We start from the raw sequence: 24,297 nt of genomic DNA, 5'->3' as shown, positions 1-24,297 counted from the left end.
ACTAGATGTTTTCAGTGATTACTTAATATTATGTATAGATCATGCTCAGACTTTAAATCATGCCCAACTCTTTTCCAACCCCCTCTTTTCCATTCCCCCAGGTTCCCCTGTCCATGGAATTTTCCATGGCAAGAATACTGGATCAGATTGCCATTTCCTCCTCCAGCAGATCTTCCCAACCCCAGGACTTGTATTGGCAGGTGCATTCTTTATCACTGAGCCACCTGGGAAGCCCTATGTATAGATTGCCATCCTTTAAAATTGAAAACCTATGAAGGTAAAACACAAAACTTAAACAAATTCATTAGTTTGCTCTATGAATACATATTTTAGACATTTCGTGGAATTAAGGATATAAGTACTCTTGCTTTTTTTTTTTTTTTTTTGAGTTTGGGTAGTATAATGGTGGAATTTTATGTGGTTCTTTCAAAATTCTGAAATTTTTCCCATAACTTGCTTCTCTTTCAGTGTGATTTCCATTCCAGCTTCTATTTCTCTAATGATTTTGAATGTCAGTATTTTATTCTCACTTGCAGACTATTAATTTTATGATATTAATTTAGGCATTTGGGAATAACAATTCTCCTGTTTGTGACTGCTGGTTCTCTTGATATGGGTACATTTTCTTATCTGGTTTGTATCTTTGAGTTGTGAGCTCACCCCACCTTAATTTTCTCCATAAGTGAACTGAATGTCCTGTGTTGTAGAATTAGCGTATAGATAGTTTTATCTTTGTTTCTGCGAGATCTCTTCGGGGTATCCAGCTTGAGACATACAAAGCATTCCAAGTTAAAATGAATTCCAGCCCCTCAAACTGAGTGTGGCATAGATTTACTGTTTCTATTTCTTGTAGAAAATGTTTTCACACCAGAGTTTTGAAAGTGAAAGCTTATTTTCTTCTACTGTGGGATGGTGGAGTGGATGTTTTATTTGACCTTTTGATGCAGTGAGCAGAATTTCTAGGTTCTTAATTTTAAGCTAGCGGTCTCAGTTGCAACACCCTACAGTAGTTTTCAACCTAAAAGAAGCTCCAATGGTTTTTCTCATTTTCCCTTCATTTCTCAAGTTTCAATTTCTATTCCAAACAGATGAAGGCTATTTCCCCTGAGAAGTTCTTTTCATTTCATTGATTAATTACATCTCATATAAAAGCACAAAATTTGTGTATGCTCCAGACTTAGTTGAATAATGCCAAAATAGAATAGTCAGTAAATATTCACTTTGTGAGATTTCAGATTTAAACCAATGCTGATGAATGAGTGCAATTCATTTTTTAAATCCTCCAGAAGACACATAGACATTATTTATCATATTTTCTATACCTATATATGTCTTAGCTAAATACACAAATAAAGATAATATGTAAAATTGCTACTTTATAATTTAATTTAGTGGCCATGCATACCTATACACAGAGCTGCTCAGAAAAAGTTGACAGTATAAACCTTTTTCAATGAGATTCTCAAGCTCTTTTATCCCTCAGTCTCATAAAAGTGTTAACGAGATGACTAGATACCATCACCGATTCAGTGGACATGAATTTGAGGAAATTCTGGGAAATAGTGGGGAGCAGGGGAGGCTGGTGTGCTGCAGTCCATGGGGTCATGAAGAGTCGGACGTGACTTAGTGACTAAACCGCAACAACCACATGGCTCCTAAAATTAAGACCTCTTTTCCATGTATTCCATTTACTGAAAAAAAAATGGAAATTTCACCGTAATATTCTTCTAAAATTTGATGTCTTTGATATTATATAACATCTGATATTTAGTTTAACCATTTGCGTGTGTCTCTCTGTGTCCTTCTCTCTCTTTCTGTGTAAATAATACCATAAGTGATAAGTGTTGAACATCGAATTTAAACACAAATGTTCTACATTGAATATCTCTCCTTACGTGTGACATTAGAGGATGAGTACTCTGTAGCCATTAGAATTGTCATAAGTGTAGATTAAAGGATGATGGGGAGAAATCTAGATGCAGAAGTCCCTGGAGATGTTATCTACATATGGAGGATTTCATCTCATGCAACTCCAGAGTTCTCTTGGTCCTCTCTTCTGATTGTCTCCTTGATGACCAATTCTTTGGATAACTCAATAGTAAAAAAGTATATCATTACATCTGCAAGATTTTCCCTTACCAAACTGAATTGAAGTCCCTCTCTCTCTCTCTCTTTTTTTTTTTTTGGTTGACATTTACGGTTGCTATGCCTCTAATCGAATATTTTGAAAACAGTCCTACGATCTCTGCATTTGTTGTTGATAAGAACACAAGGTCAATCAGCTGAATTAAATAACTCATAAAAGGTATGAGTTCAATAGAGACTTCTTCTGGCAGTCCTGTGGTTAAGACTTCTCCTTCTAATGCAGGGAGTGTGGGTTCGATCCTTGCTAGGAGGCTAAGATCCCACATGCCTTGTGGTCAAACTACCAAAAACATAATACAGAAACAGTATTGTAACAAATTCAATAAAGACTTTAAAAATGGTCCACATAAAAAATCTTCAAAAAAAAAAAAGCATTCCATAAAACCTATATCTGCCACGTGTGGTTGTGTGTCTGTGTGCATCTACATGTATGCACCAAGGTTCTTCTTTATTATTCATTTGGCCAGTGTAAATAGTTCGAGGGTAGTGGGGTTTTATATAAGTTGGTATCACCAATGTTAGATGGCATTTAGCTACATATTTGTGTAAGACTTTTACCAAGAGCTGCCCATGTGGGCTTCCCTTGTGGCTCAGCTGGTAAAGAATCCACCTGCAATGCAGGAGACCTGGGTTCAATACCTGTGTTGGGAAGATCCCCTGGAAAAGGGAAAGGCTACCCACTCCAATATTCTGGCCTGGAGAATTCCATGGACTATACAGTCCATGGGGTCTCAAGGAGTCAGACACGACTGAGCGATATTTATTATTTTGTTATTTACCAAGAGACACCTTCTTTCCCTGTCCTTTTGGTAAGGAGAGATGGGCCTAGGTAAAAAAGGATCTCTCTCTCTCTTTTTTTTTTTTTTGAATTTTGGCCTTGGAATTCTCCAGGCCAGAATACTAGAGTGGGTAGCTTTTCCCTTCTCCAGGGGATCTTCCCTACCCAGGGATCGAGCCCAGGTCTCCCACATTGCAGGCAGAATCTTTACCAGCTGACTCACTAGGGAAGCCCAAGGATACTGGAGTGGGTAACCTATCCCTTCTCCAGCAGTTCTTCAGGACCCAGGAATCAAACTAGGGTCTCCTGCATTGCAGGTAGATTCTTCACCTGCTGAGCTACCAGAGAAGCCCAAAAGGATAGACTAATTCAGTTTAATTCTAGGGGCCTAGGGGTAGGCGATTTAATCCAAACTTGACTTTTTCTAATTGCATTTTTTCTGACTTAGTTTTTGTCACCCTTAGTTTTTGTCACCCTTGTATATAACATAGGCTTGTTTCACCAACTTCAGCCATGCTCAAACCACACACACACAGACAGTTGAAAGCTTAGGAGGTGCCTCTTCAATATCAGTAAGTTCTGTGATGCTCCACATGTCATACTTCTTAAAAGAAAAACTTGGGACCTTAGTTATTTATTCTCCACTTTTCTTTCCTCTCTTCCCTCAAGGGGTTTGACAGATTCTAATTTTTTAACGTAGAAACCTGGTAATACTTTGAGTCTCCACGATAACACCTTTTGAAACGTGCTGAGGCACTGAGATTCCTGAACGTATTTTGTGGCCGTGTTGTTGTGACTAGTTTTGGTTTGCTCTCTGCGTTTTTAGCAGCAATCCCCAACCTTTCTAGCACCAGGGACTGGTTTTGTAGGAGACAGTTTTTCTATGGGCAGGGGTTGGAGGGATGATTTCAGGATGGTTCAAGCACATTGCATTCATTGTGCATTTCATTTCTATTATCACATCAGTTCCACTTCAGATCATCAGGAATTAGGTCCCAGAAGTTGGGGACCCCTGGTTTTATTGTTGTTGCTATTAAATTGCTAAGTTGTGTCTGTCTGTTCTCGACTCCATGCCAGACTCCCTGTCTTTCACTATATCCCAGAGTTTGCTCAGAATCACGTTCATTGAGTCAGTGATGCTATCTAATCATCTCATTCTCTGCCACCCCCTTCTCCTTATACATTCAAACTTTCCCAGCCCTGGCTTACAGCATCTTTAAATGAGTTCCAAGCAGGATTTTACCACGATGCACCAACAGCCAGGACTGGGTTTACTCTTTACTTTTAGAATAAATATGATTTCCCACAAAGGGCCTTTTTTTTCATCACTACCTGCACTTTAGGAGGTTGAAGCCAAGTAGGTGCTGTCCAAAATGGGGATCTAGATGAGCAGATAGCAAAATTGTTTTCCTCCCAAAGAATCCTTTATACTGACCATAGCTTTGTAGATCTGCCTCTAGCAGGGAACAATAGCTGGGGTAAGATAATTTGGCCCTTATGGCCAGTGTGGGAAGCTGAACCAGACTCGCTCTTGAGGTAGGCAGTATATGAAACCCACCTGGGGATCTTGGGAAAGTCTGTCTCACACTCTTTCTGTGCTCCGTTTTGTTTAGCTTTCCCACTGCCAAAGCCCCATGAACTCAGAGGACATTCAATCTTTCCAGGTTCCCCACCTGTAATGAAATAGACAAGTGCAAGAGCCCCATTAAAAGAGCTCAAGTACAATGGCCCCCCAACCATTAAGTTTAAACCAGTTGAAGACCTAACCAGCTAACCAGGCTCATCAGAGCTGGTCCCTTAACCACAAACCTGGAACCAATATTTTTCCCTCATAAATGCCATTCCAAAGATATGCTCTTTGATGTTTTCAAATGTAAATTATCAAAGGAAAATATGGTGATAACACACGACTTATTTTATACCCACATGTCAATAAGAGTCTTTTACAGCGATGTTTCCGTGGCTGGTCTCTGCCCTAGCTGTACCAGACTGGGGAACTGGTCCATGGACGATGCAACAGCATGTTGTTGGTGTTCAGCTGTTAAGTCGTGTCAGACTTTTTCCAACCCCATGGACTGCAGCATGCCAGGCTCTCCTGTCCTTCACTATCTCTCAGATTTTGCTCAGATTCATGTCCATTGAGTTGGTGATACTATCTAAACATCTCATCCACAGTCACCCTCTTCTTCTTTTGCCTTCAGTCTTTCCCAGCCACACCGTGACTGGGGTATAATTTTGATTGAATCGCTTTTTATATCTCTCAGGAAAGTTGGATATCAGAAATACTACCTGTGAGGCCAGTTTATATGCATATAGTCTTTTTAAAAGTGTAAGGCTTCAAGAACAGTTTTGTAGAAATCATTAACTTTTGAAAAGGTGCCGGTTTCCTTCTGCCATTAATGATATGTATAATAGTTTCATATAATGCTACTTTTAATTATCACAGCTCTTTCTTTTAAATATCAAATTTCCCTCTCTAAACTGCCGTGCGTTCTCTTTAGAGGCTTGTCTGTCACTGTAAACGCCATCACTTTATTTCTCCTTTAGAGGCAGTGACAGGCCCACTCTTATCCCGAGCTTTATCTCTTTTTCCATCCTTTATTGTACTACAAAGATCCCTTTTTTCATAGTTTACTGCTGTATCCGCTTTCCACACGTGGCAAATGATTGCCTCGGTAAAGGTATTTTCTGTTTCAATCTTACATTTTCCCAAGGGAGAACAAAAGGGACAAGCTTTCTGAAGTTGGTTTCACTGAGAAAATTGTTTAGAATTGCCTCATTCCTCAGCAGATTAACGAATGCATACAACCCCAGCTTAAGTGCTATTGTACAACACAATTTGTCCATTATACTTTGTCCTTTCCATTTAGAAAACCCCTCACCAATTAAAGTAATACAGCCTTCCAATACCTGCTCCCAATTAAATCTGAGCTGTATTACCTGCCCTGATGCAGCTGGTCACAGAGTCCTACCACTTACCCGCATTCATTAGGGCTGTTCATTATCAAGGCGATGGTGGCAGGAATTCAAGCCCTGGCCTTTCTTTTAGGGATCACCAAAATTATCAGCTTTCCACCCGAGGCCCCAATAAGGACAGGATTAAGGGAAAGGAGAGGGAATTCATACAGTAGCAAACTTGCATTGTTTCTGCCCCACTCCTGTCTCTAACACATCCAAGAGATACAGTCCAGGTACAAAAGAACACTCATCTTAATTAAAGGATCACTTTTCCCTCACTTTGCAGCCTGAAGCGCACCCCCTCCAGCCTTGTTCCCCCCATCTTTCTCGCCCTCCGACTTCAAGCCCTTTTTTTAAGACCACAGTGAGAAACGTCATGAAAGGCTTTGAAAGTGACCAAGAAGCCCACTTACTGGGAGCTCTGTCATTGAAGAGCAGGGTTTTCTAGCTTCAGGATGGACTCCGGTTTGGAGAAGTGTTGTTTTTGTATCCGTGGCTTAAAACGACTATGAAAAGGATGAAAGTATGGATGGAGAAAAGGCGCTGAAAGTTGTGATTTGATTACACACATAAGATAATGCCATGAGTGGGGTCTCCCAAATACATTTAATCTACTATGAACAATAAACACACATCTACAACTTACACCCTGTCCTTTCATTTTGAAGAAGGAGATACAGTTTTTAGCTATTTGGAAACTCCGGCAGTTCACAGTCATCATTATCAGAAAAAACAAAATCAAGTTGGGGGTGGGGGTGGATGCCACAAATGGGAAAAGATCACAGGTTAAAAGGAGGCAGTGTATTTAAAAGCACTAGAGGGAAAACACAAGCTGGCTGATAGGGTAGCAAAACTCGGGTCCTGAGACTCTTGACAAAGTAAATGTCATGAAGTCTCGACTAAGACGGGTCTGTCAGCCCTGCAGAGACCAGACCTGGAGTGTGACTCAGGCACTGGTGGTTCTCAGGGGAGGGGTCCCAGAGTCAATTTCACTCATCTCATTTGGAGGGAAGAGACTGAGTTCCTACATCAAAATACCCTTTTAATTAAGAGATGGAATTAATATATATCCTCTACTGAATTCTGGAATAATCATCCATCCTTTAGTAAGTAGCATTTTTAAAGGGACTTCAATGACCTCCGTGTCTCTAATGAGCAGGCTCTGTGGGGAAACCCTGATCCCAGGAAAAATCTGGACGTTCACAAAGGAGCATATAGATGTTGGGTGGATAATCAGTGAAAATCCATCTTAAGCAATCTTGGGATCAACTTTACTATAAGTCTTTATTGTATACATACAAATCTTATCAATGAACAGCACTGTATGCATATCCATGACTTTTTTTTTTTCTCTTAAGGGTGGGGGAGGTTGTATATTAGTGTTTTCCTCTCAATTAACTTCCAGGCAATTTTCCCAGCTAAATGCATAACATCTTTGGCAAGATGCCAAACAAAACCTTAAGACCCAACACTAAATTCTGCACTTATACAGGGAGCTTAGATTTTCATGCGGTGAACTGGAAGCCTGCCAGCAACTCCCACTATAAACCCAGCAGTGGGAAAGCTATATATTTTTTTTTATCAAGAAACTCTACTTTAGATTTCCAAGACCACTTGAAAATTGCACTATTTTAATGTGCCTTTTAGACAAAATAAAAGAAAGATTTAACCTGCTATTAAATTAACCCAATTAGCTATTTATTCCATGTAACCTTACACTTTGGATGGTGTTAAATCAAATATGCTGGCAGGGAGTGAATTTTTTTTTTTTAGTGAATTATGGAAATTACAAGATGCATTCAGACAATAAGTTCTTATGCCTTTTTCTTTATCCTTTTTGCTCTCACATGATTATTAGAGTACTTCGTAAAATTTTTCCTTTTTTTAATATATGAAATGTTGTTACCCAGGATACAATTGAGCTGAGGGAGCAAGGAGGAAGGGATGAGGAAATTAACAAGGAAAGGAAAGCTAATCAAATAGAAATGTATACAACAGTCATTGGTCGGAAGGTTTGCCATCAATTCTTCAAGCTTAACTTTTTTGGTGCACTTTTATTTGTACGTTCCATTCAACACATGTGTTCTTCCAATAATGTGGTGCATTTCAGAGGACTCTTAGCAGCCGGGGCTGCTCTGGGTCACAGTCAAGCTCTCTTGATGTTAAATTTAGAACCAAACTCTAGGATCTTGAGTTCATGTCCATTGGGATCCATAAGTTGAGGCAAAAAACACTTTGGAGAACTTGTATAGTGTCTGATAAACCTCTTTCAGCACTAGAGAGCCTTTGGAAAACAGCATTTTGATGATTTAAGAGGCAGTGAACCAGAAACATATGGATTGTTTCCCCTGGAATACTCAGGAGTTTAAAAATTAAGAGAGAAATGCTTAGCCAAACAAATCTTACCAACCCACCATTCCCGGCTCCCCCCCCCGCCCCGCCGCCCAAAAAAATTCTGCAAGACCATCCAAGAGAATTTGCCAAACCCAGAGGACTCATGAGTCCTCTTTTCTTAATATTCACCATTACTATATTTCTAAAAAAAATTTTGTTTGACAAATGTGGAGTTTTAAACACATCTGGAGTGGGTTCAGAGAACAGCAGTTCACATCAAAGTGATTTTGCAATTTCAAAAACAAATCATAAATCACAATGAAACAACATTGTGAATTTGTCTACATACATTCAAGAGCCAGGCTAGTTCGGGCATGCACAGATACACACACGCACCCAGGACAGGGGGTCACATGTCTGCTAAGCAGGTCAAGGATTCCAGGAAGTGTGAGGACTCTGGTTAGACAGGACTTGGGGACATAGGCACCATTTACGTAAAGGATTTTAGCACCAGCTTCAACCAAACACACAGAAGACAGGCAGTTGGCACCAATGGAGGGTTTAATATAAAAATATGCACAGAGATGACCTCCCAGGTCACCTCATTCAACTTTGTCACTTGCAGGCTCTGAAATCTGCCTAACCACTAGCGCCATCTGGGAAGCCCAAGAACCTATTAGGAAGGTGAAAGTGTCAGTCGCTCAGTCATGTCCAACTCTTTGTGACCCCATGGACTGTAACCTGCCAGGCTCCTCTGTCTATAGAGTTCTCCAGGTAAGAATACTAGAGTGGGTTGCCATTTCCTTCTCCAGGGGATCTTCCTGACCCAGAGATTGAACCCAGGTCTCCTGCATTGCAGGCAGATTCTTTACTATCTGAACCACTGGGGAAAGTACTGATCCTCAAAGAATTCTTAATGCTTATTTTTGTTTGTCAGCAGCTTCTAACAATCAACTCCAAGGCTAGTCCTGCATCTTGGACCCTCTGTAAGTTTTAGCAGAATCATGAGACGCAGTGCATGAAGCAGCTAGGACAAAATAGCATAAGGAGGAAATAAACTTTCTCAAATATCTTTTCCTCTGTCTTTTCCTAAACATATTATCTTTTCTCTCAAATCATAGTCAGAAGAAGGCAGATTCAGTGCTATGCAGAGCAGATCTGATATTGGAAGAAGCAGAATGAGTCTGCAATTTGAAACTAAGGACAGCAGAGGCAAAGAATAGATAAGACAAAAAGACAGAGGACAATGAGAAAATCAAAGACATAAAAGAACAAAAAAGCAAAAAATAAATGGGAGGGAGGCAAGAAGGAAGAGAGACACCCAGCATGCACAGAGTATTAAGGAAAAGGAGACTAAAGCCAATTTGATAAACACTTGCTATACATTTTTTTTCACATATAATTTGCCATTGATTTATTTCAGCATTTAACTACATTCTTCAAGCAAGTCAATTATAATCACACGTAAAATGATGGTGATAGAGCTGGTGGTAATAGTGGTGAAAACATAGATCAGCACTTAGAATCTTTAAAACTGTGGAAGTGACAGTGTGATGTGAAAAAACTCCTTTTAAGTATTTCGGAAGAGCTATGAGAGTCATTTCACATTTTGAGATTCATTTAAAGATACAGCAGGAGTTAACTAGTTGACTCTGGAGAACTGATATTTAAGACAAAAATGTATTCACGCTGCTGAAGCACTTTAAAACCCTGGAAAACTCTAGATTATTTATGCAATAGCTGTGGTTGATATAGTTTAATCTACATGAGAGGACTTTATGTCCAGAGAAGGTAGTGATAGCAACAAATGATGTTATACTATGATGGACAGAAGGGTAAATTTATTTTTTGCTTGAAACTCTTGTAAGAATGGAAGAGAGGTGATTTTGTTAGTGGATGAACGTGTATTAATGAGTCAACTGGCAATTGAGAAATCACTTAACATATCATTTTTTCCATCTCCTAACTAGAAAAATCTTTTTATCCATAAGGGCAGTCTAAGAAGATTGAGCATGATTCATACTGCATCTTATTACTCCCTTAATTTGTATCTATTTATGTAAAAATTAGCATAATTTGACTTCAAACTTCTATTACTTTGTAAAAGAGTTATTTCACATATTTCTCACCACAAGCAGCAGCAGGCTTTTAGAAAGAATTTTTCTGCTGCGAAGGAATAGTCTAAGCTTCTGTTTATACATAACTTCACTCTAATCTGTACAATCCAAAATTGCAGGGAGACAGACTAGGAAAAAAGCTATCTGCTCAAGATTTTTTGTAAGGGTTTTAAGAAATATCATTTTTTTTTAAAAAAAAAGAAAGTAATCTGATTTTAAGCACACTAGCTTTGATGTAAAATGGATTCTATTTTAAAGGATAAGATCAAGCTTCTTTTGGATGTAGAGGAGGACTTGCTTGTCCACCACAGATAGGGCCATCCTCAGGAGATGAGTCTGTCAATTTCCATTCAGTCCAGCAGGTAAAGTAAAATTTCATGAGACAGAGAGGCCTAGCATGCACATGTTTGTCCAGACTGTGAACTGTTAGAAATCGGAGATTACTTTTCTTAGGCATGAAAACTGATGTGCATCATCTAAATAAATAAATAAATACCACCAGGAAGGTTTTGGAGTTTGGAACTAAGCGTCAGCATCCCAGGTGGGTTGGCAGTGTCAGAAAGCCCAAATCTGGATGCCCGAAAAAGATAAATGAAGGGTGACATGTCATTTCAAAGTCCAGCCACAATCAGAAACCAGAGAGGAGGCGTTCCCTCAACTTGAATCAGAATCCAAGATCAGGGTCAACAGGGGCATGAAACGGTGAGCCGGCAAGTCCAGCCGGGGCAGGGCAAGGGGACAGTAGACGGCCAGTCTTCAGCCCAGGACTTCTCAGGCGTCTTAGGGAGAGAGAGTGGAAGAGCAGGCAAGAAGGGAGATAAAAAGGAAGTCCGGAAACCAGGGCTGGGGGTGGGGTCAGCAGGTTACACTGGCCTCCTCAGTCAAGGCCCACACCTGGCGGCCAGGCCCTGGACCTGGCAGGCTTCGAAGGAAGGGGGGGAACCTCCTACAGAGAATGCAGCAGTAACAAATTTGCAGACGAGATCTACTTAGCCTGTTCTTTGTTTATTCGGAATCTAGTCATCAGTAAAAGGTTGCTAACTATAAGGAAAATGCTCCTTGCTCCTAGGAGGGCAGTTTAGTTCTGTTCCAAGACTTCTTTGAGAAGAAAAGATATTCTGAAATATGCATCATTTAAAGAGCTCAATCTCCCGCCTTTGGATGGATCGCTCTGCTCTTTTATTGATTCAGGTCTCAGAGTCTAAACATAATCTTGTCTTTTTCAACAGAGTTCAAAGCAAAGGAGATGTTATCGCATCAGTTTTCACAATTTCCATATGATTCACCATCTGGCCCTTCTGCATGCCCTGCCCCCCACTATAGCACTCAGCTCTGCACATCCAATCACACCTGTAGCTTCTTCCGGACTCAGCCTCACATGGCTTATCTCTGCCTGGACAGCTCTCCTGTCCTTATTTATGGTGTAAATATTTACAGAGACCCAGATGTATCTATAAAGAGACATGTCCGACTCTTTGCCGCCCTACGGACTGTAGCCCACCAGGCTCCGCTGTCCACGGGATTTCCCAGGCAAGAAACTGGAGTGGGATACCATTTCCTCCTCCAGGGAATCTTCCTGACCCAGGGAGGCTTCTTCACCACTGAGCCTCTAGGGAAAAGCAAAATAGCGACCAAGGCTTCTCTGGTGGCTCAGTGATGAAGATTCCACCTGCCGATGCAGACAATCCCTGATCCGGAAATGTCCCACATGCCACAGAACAACTAAACCTGTGCACCACAGCTCCAACCAGGTCTTCAATCCATGCTCGGAGCTCATAGAACAATAAGGAGATTCTAAAGCTGGCCTGTTACTAAAGGCAGGACGCTTGACCCACTGAGACTCACTTGTGCTTTCCTTTGGGAACCCTCCTCTGTTATCTCATTCTGGATTTGTCACCCCTTTCTAAGGGCCACCACAGGGGTGGGGCGGGGGAGAAAAAAACATATTATGTAGCACTATTTCACCAAAGTCTGTATTTTAATTTTCTGCATGTCTCACCACTAGAGGATAAGTATACCCACCATATCGTACTGGCACTAGGATTTTGTGCATCGTAGTTCTTTGTTCAATGGTTGTTTGATGGATAGATGAATGGATAGGCAGACAGACAGGGATGGATGGATAACTATTTGGATATAAATAGTTGACTATTATGCCATCTTTGTTTCATCTTTGAGTTTGCTGTGCATTGTCCATCACTATTCAAGATAACTGCATTGCTTTCCTGCCTCAGACTGGAATTAATGACTTAAATGCAAGCTGTACTTTCCTATTCAACAGCAAATAGAATGATTCCTCATATTTTGTCATAAAAAATGAACAATTTTGTCACAAAACTACTCACTATAAACATTACAGTTGGCTTCCCTGGTGGCTCAGAGGATAAAGTGTCTGCCTGCAATCCAGGAGACCTGGGTTCAGTCCCTGGATTGGGAAGATTCCCTGGAGAAGGAAATGGCAACCCACTCCAGTACTCTTGCCTGGAAAATCCCATGGACGGAGGAGCCTGGTAGGCTACAGTCCATGGGGTTGCAAAGAGTTGGACACGACTGAGCGACTTCACTTTCACTTTCATAAATATTGCTGGGCTTCCCTGGTGGTTCAGATGGTAGAGAATCTACCTGCAATGCAGGAGATCCACATTCAATCCTTGGGTCGGGATGATTCCTGGAGAAGTGTACGGCAACTCACTCCAGTATTCTTGCCAGGAGAATCCAATGGACAGAGGAGCCTAGTGAGGCATAAAAAGTTGGGCTGACTGAGCAACTAACACAGACACACACATAAACATTACTAGCTAAATAGAAGTTTTCTGTTGCTGAACTAAATTTTTTAATGATGCAACAGTCTGTGTTTATCAATCTAACAATGCAATATTAATTTAGCAATTAACAACTGTGATTGTCAAAAGAGGGTCTGAATTACTATTTGATGTATTTTTTATGTGTTTAAGAAAATACTTTTGTATAAAAAGGTCAGTTAATAGATCCACAATTTTCTCTGATTATGCAGTTATTAAATCTGATTTATAGATTTATATATCCTTAACTTTCTTTTAGAGATACTTCAAAATGAATACAAGACTATCTTTATACATTTAAAATTCACATATAGCTGATATTCATATTTTAGTACATCCTATGTGGAAAATGGAAGTTTGCTCTATCATGTTTTGACAATTTAAAAAATTCATTTCTCCATCCAAAAAAAAAAAATCCTTGATACAGTAGGCTGATTCTGGCACAGGTATCATAATTCAGAAATGTGTAAAAAAATGCTCAGAGAAAAGCATATCTAATATCACCGTCCTAACACATTTGATATAGATATAGTATCGCCGAGCTCATTATAGCAGACCCTATACTATAATTACATTACACACATTTTAAATTATCATTATAATTTAAGTCTGCAATTTTGTTTGGGGCTTAGATTTTCCATATTTGTTCACACATGTGAATCATTTAAATTGTTGAAGTAGAATCTGTTTAGCTGTTTTGAATTATATGAATGAAAGAAAAAATACTTTCTCTTCAAAGCAAATTAAGATATTTGAGGATTCAAGTGAGACTGTCTGAATTTATAAGCTTGAAAATTTTGGATTTGATATGAATTTTAAAATATTTCCTAATTTCCCTCAGCCACAGTTTCAAATGATAAATGAATTAATTCTTTGGTGTAAATGAGCTGAAATTATCAGTTTACATAATTATTTTAATTTCACTATACCAATATATTGAAGTTAAAATTAACATTATAAATTATTAAATAATTTTAGATGTTTTCACTTTGTATACTATTTGGGTGCAGACAAGTACCCAAATTTTTCAGTAGTAAAAAATAAATTCTTATTTCTAACAACAGGAAATGGAAATATGTGAAGAATAAAATGTATTACTTAATTTTTTTATATTCTACAGACTATTGTAGCCTTTTACTATAGAGCTGTAGTAATAGTTCAGTTTTAAGACTTTTTTTGTATAAATATATAAAAATGTAAAAGTCAGAATTCACTCATCATTAATTTACCCTGAACAGATGCAGTATTTGTTACCGGTAGCTGGAGTTTTTAATTGGAGACCTGGATCCCATCAGTACTTTAGATCATACATTCTTGTATTTATACTTTGTGGAGAAACTTGACAAAAATTCTAAACAAACATAAAAGATTTAGGCTAAGTTCTTAAGGAATGGATACTACTGTCATTCTTTCTAAAAGTGACTTAAAGCATAAGCTTTCAGATAATGCAAAAAAAAAAAAAAAACTTAGTCTGTGTCTACTTTCCCCTTACCTCATGTTTTAAATTTCATAATGCAATCATTCTCGTACTGTTTTTATTTTTCCCTTAAACACCTATCTTTGGAAGACAGCAGAGAAAGAACCATCAGCCTGAATGTTTGCTCTTGGTCATGTAAATATTTCAGGTTTATAATAAAACTTAAGATGTTAAAATGTACTCTCCTGACATTTATAAAACAGCCGCAACGACAAAGGGCACTCGTTTATAAAACCCGGGAGACTCACTGCAGCAGCCGTGGCATCCTTCAGGTTTGCATTCAGCACGTGCCCTGAGCTTACCTGGACCTGATCAAGCCGGGGTGGCTCTGAGAGCTCCCCAATGCTGGCCAGGCTCCAACAGGAGCTGGGGCTGCAGTTTCAGCACCAGGCACTTGAAAGAAGGGAGAGAGGGGGGAAAGTCAGAGAGGATTGCAAGACACAGGATCATAACAGTTAGCATTGTGAACTCACTGCTTAATCTTTTCTTCTGTATTTGTAAAGAGACTTCATTAAATGTCTCGGAGACGATAGGAGACATTTTTATTTCCTAAACTCTGCAAATAACAAGATGTCCACAGTTTTCATCATTGTTAACAAGACGAGAAGTTAGGAAGCCTTGTCAGGAGAGCTCCAGTATCAATTCCCATTCAGAAATCCTCTGACCCAAATATAAGTAGATGTAACAGGTTTAATGCACCAGCATCATTAGGAAAAATGCTACATATTGCATGTCACAGGGAAGCTTCAAAGACAAACTGTGAAGTGGTTAATTTAAATTTAAGACTAGAATTCTAAGGGGAGATTAGTCTTAGACAACTAGCACAGATAGTAAATTTCTCTAATTTCTCTATAAATTATCACATGACCACCTCACATTGGGATCATATTGCCATTTAAAATTGTAGCTCACTCCACTCTATTTATAAAGGTATTTTAGTGCCATTATGGGTAAGTGGAGTTGCCTTTTTTTTCTTTTTCTCCTCAGTGTTGCATTTCAACTGAATAGCCTCCTAAACTGCTAAGGAGACTTTGCAATTTAAATGAATGCCACTGTGCTGTCTTTTATAAAATAAAGAAAAATAATTTGAAAAATTCATTGAAATAGTTGGGAAATTTGATATTGTTAATCCTAATTTGCTATAAAAAATTTATTTCTGTCTCCCAAGCCTCAAAATGTATCCTCTAATTTTTAACTTAAATATACATAATGCCAAGTGTTTTTTTAAAAATACTTGTCTTCACATTATTATATTTATAAGCCATAGTCCCAATGTTCCAATTGCTATTAAGCATTAAAATGTAGGCAGAAATTTCCTTTAAATTTCTGAACTGTAATTTTGCAATCTCTTCACACTCTCTGATGAGCCACCTTTGGAGAGACATGAGTTGGCAGTGGCTTTAATTTGGTTAATTGTTTCGGCACGTTTTCATGATATTTCAGGCATTATTGAGTGTCTGTGTGTAGAATGTGGTGTTTGTCACTTGGATTTTGTCAATGAAAACTTTTTGCCTGTGTCATGGTTATGTTATGACAAATATTAATTGTTGTCAACAAGAGAGAATCATCAGCAAAGTTAGTATTGTGGTTATCATTTATAGATTAACCTTTTTTTGCAGTTAACAAGGGGTTTCCCTGGTGGCTCAGTAGTTAAGAATCTGTTGGCCAATGCAGGAGGCACAGGTTCGATCTCTGAGTCAGGATGATGCCTTGAAGAAGGGAATGGCAACCCACTCCAGTATTCTTACCTGGGAAATCTCATGGCTAGAGGAGCCTGGGGTTGCACTGCAGTCCATGGGGTTGCACATGGTCAAAAACTGTGCAATTTAATTTTTTCTAGTGGCTGGTAAAGCCAAGTAATTTAGATCAGATTTGGCTTGTGAAACTGAGAAACCAAATTTTTAACTTTCTTTAATTTTAATTACTCTGTCTTTATATTTAAATACCGATGGGGCTAGAACCAGACCCCATGCATTTGAAATCTGATTCCATCTGTTGTCGTGGGGTTGGAAGAGGCCGCAGTCCTTGAGCCCCTGTCCACAGATCTGTGAAATGGGGTCGTCATGCCTACCTCCTCAGGTCGTTATGAGGATTACGTAAGATGCCAGTCCTTAAAACAGGGCCTGGCGTGTGTTAGGCACTCAATAAACATCTGTTTTGCACTTCACAGCAATCAGCCCAACTTAGCCATGAGTTTCCTAGGTTGTCACCTAACATCAATGAAATATAATTGTAGCTAAACCAACAAAGGAGTTTGGAGGCAGCATCCACATCCTTGAACGTTCTCTGACAAGGGAGTATCCGTGATAGACCATCCAATTTTTATCTGGTGAAAATAGCAAAGTATGTATAAGAGATTCATGCTGTCTGCTTCAAAAACACTACCCTGTGTGAACATGGCTATTTCTGGAGGCCTGTATGTGAAACAAAGCCACAAAATATTTTTTAAAAGTTATTTTGTATTTATTACAGAAAATACACTATTTTTATATTTATATTAACTCTATAGTCGCTCAGTCGTGTTTGACTGTTTGTGACCCCACAGACTGTAGCCCGCCAGTTTCCTCTGTCTGTGGGATTCTCCAGGCAAGCAAACTGGAGTAGGTAACCATTACCTTCTCCAGAGGATCTTCCCGACCCAGGGATCGACCCCATGTTTCCTGCATTGCAGGCAGATTCTTTACCCTCTGAACCACCAGGGAAGCCCTTACACCTAGTGGGCCTCAGGATGTTAAAATTAAGAAAAATATAGTGTTTAAAGTAATTTGTATGTTTATATTAGGGACCTTACAGTACTGATAATTACAAGTCTATAACTCATATGGTATTTTTCTTCCCCAAAGAACAAGGATAAACTTATCTAGCTAGCACCTCCCATAGTCAAAATTAAGATTTGGGTTTTAATGAATAAAACTGGAGAGAGGGGCGACCTTTGAAACTAAAAGCAAGGGAGGAGGAAAGTAAATAGAACCACACAGGAGATTTAATTGTCTTATTTTTGATCATCATGATGTTAAAGTACAGTATGCAAAATACTAAGTTGCATAAAAGTAATGCTTTGTGGAAAGTTTGATCCTGAGTTGAGACAGGAATACTTTGAAGTATGAAAGCAAAAATCTGTTCGTAGTATGTTCAAAACGGAACAGGACTCAGCCTGCTAGGTGTTTCCTCAGTCAGTCTGGTCTATTACAAAATGCTTTCAAAAGTATGTTGAAAGTGGAAAGTTTCATCCACTTCCAAAATGATATTTTCATGCTGAATTTAGGTTGCTTGAAAATGACTATCAAAAAGCAATATGAAGGAAGACAAATATCTGATATCATCATCGACTAATATTTTCTGAATACTGAATATCCATAATGTACAGTGAGGGGGACTTTCAAAGCAGGTGGAAGGTGTGAGAATTTTCCCTTAGAGCTGCTGCACTTATATTTGATCCATGAAAACCTGGGCACCTCATTCAAAAAGCCTAGAAATTATTCTGCAATCTTTGGCCTGTGAGCACATACAACCATTTATGTGGATGTGGACCAAAGATAGTATAAATTATGAGAATGTCCATATTTTTTATTAGATTCTCAAAGTATTCCATGACTATAAAGAAGTTAACCATGGATCTCCTTGGATCACACCTAAACAATATCTACAAAAAGCTGAGAACTAACCTGATTTTTGTTAAGATGTTACTAAGCTGAACAGTCTTAGATGTGGGGGTTCTTATGCAGGCTAGTATTATTACAAATTACTCATATTAAGCCTGGTTTAAGCCCTGTGAAATTTGTGATGACATGAACAGCATCTCAGGGCCTGGTCAACCTCTTCCAGCCAACTCAGTGAATGTATGTCTCCCCCTGAAGTCTAAGACTATTAGACTGCACTATGAATGACTGATTTCCCAATATTTTTGATATTTACATAATACCTAAAATTTTGGAGCATCTATATACCCTCTAGCATATAACAGGTAGATATGCAAAATATTTTCTCACCATTTAAATATTTTCAAAGAATGCATTTTCAGATCTGTTGCAAATATTGACATTTTATTTATTTATTTATTTATTTTTTCATTTATTTTTATTAGTTGGAGGCTAATTACTTTACAGTATTGTAGTGGGTTTTGTCATACATTGACATGAATCAGCCATGGATTTACACATATTCCCCATCCCGATTCCCGCTCCCACCTCCCTCTCCACCCAATCCCTCTGGGTCTTCCCAGTGCACCAGGCCCGAGCACTTGTCTCGTGCATCCAACCTGGGCTGGTGATCTGTTTCACCCTAGATAATATACATGTTTCGATGCTGTTCTTTTGAAACATCCCACCCTCACCTTCTCCCACAGAGTCCAAAATCTGTTCTGTACATCTGTGTCTCTTTTTCTGTTTTGCATATAGGGTTATCGTTACCATCTTTCTAAATTCCATATATATGTGTTAGTATGCTGTGATGTTCTTTATCTTTCTGGCTTACTTCACTCTGTGTAATGGGCTCCAGTTTCATCCATCTCATTAGAACTGATTCAAATGAATTCTTTTTAATGGCTGAGTAATATTCCATGGTGTATATGTACCACAGCTTGACATTTTAAAATGAAAATGCTGCGTGACTCTTTAAAATGTGTCCAGGCTGTGTGCTTAGTTGCTTCTATAGTGTCTGACTCTTTGTGACCTCATGGACTGTACCCCACCAGGCTCCTCTGTCCATGGGATTCTCCAGGCAGGAATATTGGAGTGGGTTGCCATGGCCTCCTCCAGGGGATCTTCTTGATCCAGGAATAGAACCCACGTCTCTTATGTCTCCTGCATTGGCAGGCAAGTTCTTTACCACTAGCACCACCTGGGAAGCCCAAAATGCATCCAATGAAATGTAAATACCATAGGGATCTGATTTGGAACGTCATCCATTATAACACACACACACACACACACACAAATCTATATGCACAGAATTTATTGCATTGTCAGCAATTTGATAAGGTTTCTTTCTCTTCTCAAATTCCATTTCCATTCCACTCTTGTTAAAGAAGTTTATCCTAGTGTGATGTATTTCAGGACTGAGAAATCTTTTATTAATAATGGAATCTTCCAATAAAAGAACATATGACACTGAAATTCCAAAAATAGAATTATATGACCATAACAATTTATATTTTATCATGCTGCTTTGGATAGAGTTATCTTTATAAATCTATTAAGTACACAGCTGATGAAAACAATATAAATAAGATTCAGAGCAGAAGCATGAAGTTTGGCAATGAGTTCAAGTGGATGTTTTGAACACCTGGAGTATTTCCTGAAGGTACACCACTTGCATTGCCCTTATAGGACTCACTGGCCTTGAAGTGACGGACTCTGACGATAGCACAGGAAAAAGTAAAAGAAAAACTCTTCAAAAAAATTCCTATGACTTTTTCTCCACTCTGTAATGTGCATGAATTCAAGAATACCAAGAAGTCAACTTCATCTACCACACTATTTTATATGTTCCCTTTGTTTAGCATCTTGGAATAATGTACCACAGTACAATGATGACTGGGCAAAAAGCATGCTTGAGGACTCCCCTGGTGGTCCAGTGGTTAAGAATCCACCTTCCAATGTAGGGGACACAGGTTTGATCCCTGGCCTGGGAAGATCCTATGTGCCATGGGGCACCTAAGCCTGTGTACCACAACTACTGAAGCCTGTGTTCTACAACAAGAGAAGCCACTGCAATGAGAAGCCCACACACCAAAATGGAGAAAGTTGCACCCCTGCTGGCTGCAACTAGAGAAAGCCCACGTACAGCAAATGAAGACCCGGAACAGCCAAAATCAAGTTTCCCCTTGATTTTGTAAACTATGACAAGAGCATGCCACTCTCAAGGAAAAGAATGCAGGAAGTTAGGGGAGAAAAGTTTAATTTGAAGAAGGCCTTTCAGTTCAGTTCAGTTCAGAACTGAAATTTGAAACTTAATTTGAAGAAGGCCTTTAGAGTCTCACAAATTTTAGGATGTCTGGTGGTATATCCAATCAAATAAGATCTCCTTTGAATTATACCACCCTGCGTCCACCACCTTGATGTTGCATCTTGCTCTCCCATTGAATCCTGGCTGTCTTTTTCCCTTGTTTCAACAATAGAAAGTCATTAAACTAACACTGTGTGAGTTCTGGTGTCAGGACACTGAGAGGCCTAGCGGCATCTGCTTGGACACTCAGGAATGTCAATTCAGCATGCTATGTGACGTCAGTGAGCCCAGAGGGAGACTAGCAGCCTCCTGGAGAAAGAACCTCAGCCAATAGCCTACATTATCTGTGGGGCATGTGAGCAAGGCCATCCTGAACCTTTAAGTCAAGCTGATCATCCTACTGAAGGCAGCCAAGTGTCAGGACTGCCCACCCAGGGAGTCGTGAGGACTGATAACTTGTCGCTGTCCTAGGTCATTAAGATCTGTGCTGGCTTGCTGGTGGCAGGAACTCACTGCCGTGTGTGCTCTGTGGTCAGCTGCTCAGTCGTGTCCAACTCTCTGCGACCCCATGGACTGTAGCCCCCCAGGCTCCTCTGTCCATGGGATTCTCCAGGCAAGAATACTGGAGTGGGTTGCCGTTTCCTACTCCAGAGGAACCTTCGCAACCCAGGGATCAAACCCATGTCTCTTGAGTCTCCTGCATTGGTTGATTCTTTACCACTAGCACCACTTGGAAAGCCCAATAACTAACTGACACAGTGTCAACTTGTAAGACACCTTCTAAAGTTTTAAGTGTATTTTTAAAGTGTTACTCACTCCCAGTGAAATAAATGAAGTTATTTTATTTTCACAAGGGAAATAAAAGATACTCCAGATTTTTTGTTTAAAACTATGTCTTAACAGTAAAAAGCTATGTAGAAATATCTTTTTAAAATTTTTCTAAAATAAATTATTTTAAATTTATAAAGTCAGGTTTTGAGCACAAAGAAATACATCACATACACACATGTGTATGCACACACAGACACACACATACCCTCCTATAAAGTTAATTAAAAATCAATTACATTCAATTTAAGGCATTAAAGTTAGGAGGAATTTTCATGCGTATAAAAGAGCAGAGTCTGGCTCATAATATGTACATAAGAACATCATAGGGAATAATCAAATGAGTTATTTTATTGTGTGAATAAGATCGACCACTTCTAACAAAAATGACATTGATTTGGGAATTTGGGACACAACCACAACATCTGTAATAAAGTATTATTTTCCATCTTACACAGACAACATCATAAAGTATTTCTTTTAGTCTAAACCACAATTCTTGTAGAGGTCTAAAAGTTTTTATGCTGTATATTAAAAAACCAAAATAAGAACCAAATGATTTGGGAGAACCATGAGCTAATTTGAAAATACAAACTTGAAGTTCTTTTTTTCATTTTATGTCTAAATCAATCTTCAATTGCTTTAACATTTCAATATTTTTGTTTTGTGGACACTCTAGGATTAAGAAAATAAATCCCCTAAATAAATTCATCACACCTTATTTGACATGAAGGAAGTTGTGTGGTCCTGGGGAGCTCAGGACTATGTCTGTTCACTAGAAAATGATTTGCTTCAAAGGAGATGATATGTGGTATTTGAAGTAAGTCACTGTGGAGAATTTAGAGGATAGAAAGTGAAAATTAGCAAAGTCAGAGAGCGCTAGCAGAAGAAAGCACCTTGGAAAACTGTGAGCCACAAAGGCTTTCAACATTGCAAATGAAGGAGATGAGACACAGAGAGGCAAATTACAATTAAATAGTAATTAGTACACCAGCAATCACTACACCAGAACTTAAACTCAACAATCAAAAAACTAAGATCATGGCATCCAGTTCCATCATTTCATGACAAACAGATGGAGAAACAATGGAAAGAGTGACAGAATTTATTTACTAGGGCTCCAAAATCACAGCAGATGGTGACTGCAGCCATGAAATTAAAAGACACTTGCTCCCTGGAAGAAAAGTTATGACCAACTTAAACAGAATATTAAAAAGCAGAGACATTACTTTGCTAACAAAGGTCTGTGTGGTCAAAGCTTTGGTTTTTCCAGGAGTCATGTATGAATGTGAGAGTTGGACTGAAGAAAGCTGAGTGCCAAAGAATTGATGCTTTTGAACTGTGGTGTTGGAGAAGACTCTTGGGAGTCCCTTGGACTGCAAGGAGATCCAACCATCCATCCTAAAGGAAATCAGTCCTGAATATTTTTTGGAAGGACTGATGCTGAAGCTGAAGCTCTAATACTTTGGCCACCTGATGTGAAGAACTGACTTATTGGAAAAGGCCCTAATGGTGGGAATGATTGAAGTCAGGAGAAGGGGATGACAGAGGATGAGATGGTTGAATGACATCACCAACTCAATGGACATGAGTTTGAGCAAGCTCCAGGAGTTTGTGATGGACAGGGAAGCCTAGTTTGCTGTAGTCCATGGCGTCATAAAGAGTCAGGCATGACTGAGCAACTAAAGTGGATTGAGTCGGTAGCAATCAGTACACCAGAACTTAAACACAGATTTCTTCTTTTTATTTAAAAATTTTATTGGAGTATAATTGCTCGACAATGTTTTGTTAGTTTCTGCTATACAACACTCTAAATCAGCTATGTGGTTATATAGACACAAAGTCTTGTCTGACTCTTGTGACCCCAGGAGCTATAACCTGCCAAGCTCCTCTGTCCGTGGGATTTCCCAGGCAAGAATATTGGAGTGGGTTGCCATTTTCTTCTCCAAGGGATCTTCCCAACCCAAGGATGGAACCTGGGTCTCCTGCATTGCAAGTGGATTTTTTTACAGACTGAGGCCACCAGGGAACCCATGGAGCTGAGTATAATCTGTGCATATTCTAGATTTAATTGCATTCCTACTAGGCTTAACAAAGGTCCATCTAGTCAAGGCTATGGTTTTTCCCATATATTAAATAGTAATATAGATGTATAGATGTATAGATCACTGCAGATGGTGACTGCAGCCATGAAATTAAAAGACGCTTACTCCTTGGAAGGAACGTTATGACCAACCTAGACAGCATATTAAAAAGCAGAGACATTACTTTGCCAACATAGGTCTGTCTAGTCAAGGCTATGGTTTCTCCAGTGGTCATGTATGGATGTGAGAGTTGGACTATAAAGAAAGCTGAGCACCAAAAAATTGATGCTTTTGAACTGTGGTGTTGGAGAAGACTCTTGAGAATCCCTCGGACTGCAAGGAGATCCAACCAGTCCATCCTAAAGGAGATTAGTCCTGGGTATTCATTGGAAGGACTGAAGTTGAAGCTGAAACTCCAATACTTTGGCCACCTGATGTGAGGAGCTGACTCATTTGAAAAGACCCTGATACTGGGAAAGATTGAGGGCAAGAGGAGAAGGCCTGGCATGCTGTGGTCCATGGGGTCGCAAAGAGTTGGACATGATTGAGCGACTGAACTAAACTGAACTACTAGGCTCTGAGATAATACTCCATAAACAAATATCTTAACATTTCTACAATTAAACACATGGGCATTTACACTAAGTGGGATGAATTAAACATTAAAAATCTCAGTTCAGGTTGAATTTGGTTTCTAGTGAGTTCATGTCTCAATTAATAGAAATAAAATACTTGTTTTCTTCTATCAGATTCTGGAATTGTAATCAAGGGATTCAAAACACTGTATATTTCTCACTCAGAAATGTGTTTTAATCCTTGACCAAAATTT

The 24,297-nt window shown here is 39.1% G+C and overlaps 1 long non-coding RNA gene across 1 annotated transcript in view; it reads right to left on the bottom strand.

Annotated features, from left to right (window-relative positions):
* The window catches only part of LOC139037067 (uncharacterized), a 173,734-nt gene that overhangs the window by 9,248 nt on the left and 140,189 nt on the right, over positions 1-24,297 (bottom strand). The window contains exon 3 of the long non-coding RNA XR_011489859.1: positions 4,482-4,596. This is a non-coding gene — a long non-coding RNA (uncharacterized lncRNA). The remainder of the gene's footprint in view (positions 1-4,481; positions 4,597-24,297) is intronic.

Source organism: Odocoileus virginianus, chromosome 2 (assembly GCF_023699985.2).
Source record: "Odocoileus virginianus isolate 20LAN1187 ecotype Illinois chromosome 2, Ovbor_1.2, whole genome shotgun sequence".
In the NCBI taxonomy this organism is placed as follows: domain Eukaryota; kingdom Metazoa; phylum Chordata; class Mammalia; order Artiodactyla; family Cervidae; genus Odocoileus; species Odocoileus virginianus.
This window is presented reverse-complemented; position numbering and strand designations above follow the sequence as displayed.